This window comes from Bison bison, unplaced genomic scaffold, assembly GCF_000754665.1.
Source record: "Bison bison bison isolate TAMUID 2011002044 unplaced genomic scaffold, Bison_UMD1.0 scf7180017864464, whole genome shotgun sequence".
Taxonomy (NCBI): domain Eukaryota; kingdom Metazoa; phylum Chordata; class Mammalia; order Artiodactyla; family Bovidae; genus Bison; species Bison bison.
Genome location: NW_011495025.1, coordinates 7,115,594 through 7,116,459, shown reverse-complemented (window position 1 = coordinate 7,116,459; position 866 = coordinate 7,115,594). Strand labels below are relative to the sequence as shown.

The 866-nt window shown below is 33.6% G+C and overlaps 1 protein-coding gene across 7 annotated transcripts in view; it reads left to right on the top strand.

Moving 5' to 3' along the window:
* LCORL (ligand dependent nuclear receptor corepressor-like) overlaps window positions 1-866 on the top strand; it is a 178,623-nt gene that overhangs the window by 70,241 nt on the left and 107,516 nt on the right. The gene's annotated exons all lie outside the window — the stretch shown is intronic.

Sequence of the window (866 nt, the reverse complement as noted above, 5' to 3'; positions counted from 1 at the left end):
CATACAAATTGTGAAATTATTTGTTCTAGCTCTGTGAAGAATACTGTTAGTAGCTTGATAGGGATTGCATTGAATCTATAAATTGCTTTGGGTAGTATACTCATTTTCACTATATTGATTCTTCCAATCCATGAACATGGTATATTTCTCCATCTATTAGTGTCCTCTTTGATTTCTTTCACCAGTGTTTTATAGTTTTCTATGTATAGGTCTTTAGTTTCTCTAGGTAGATATATTCCTAAGTATTTTATTCTTTCCGTTGCAATGGTGAATGGAATTGTTTCCTTAATTTCTCTTTCTGTTTTCTCATTATTAGTGTATAGGAATGCAAGGGATTTCTGTGTGTTGATTTTATATCCTGCAACTTTACCATAATCATTGATTAGTTCTAGTAATTTTCTGGTGGAGTCTTTAGGGTTTTCTATGTAGAGGATCATGTCATCTGCAAATAGAGTTTTACTTCTTCTTTTCCAATTTGGATTCCTTTTATTTCTTTTTCTGCTCTGATTGCTGTGGCCAAAACTTCCAAAACTATGTTTAATAGTAATGGTGAAAGTGAGCACCCTTGTCTTGTTCCTGACTTTAGAGGGAATGCTTTCAATTTTTCACCACTGAGGATAATGTTTGCTGTGTGTTTGTCACATATAGCTTTTATTATGTTGAGGTATGTTCCTTCTGTTCCTGCTTTCTGGAGAGTTTTTATCATAAATGGATGTTGAATTTGGTCAAAGGCTTTCTCTGTATCTATTGAGATGATCATATGGCTTTTATTTTTCAATTTGTTAATGTGGTGTATTACATTGATTGATTTGCGGATATTGAAGAATCCTTGCATCCCTGGGATAAAGCCCACTTGGTCATGGTGT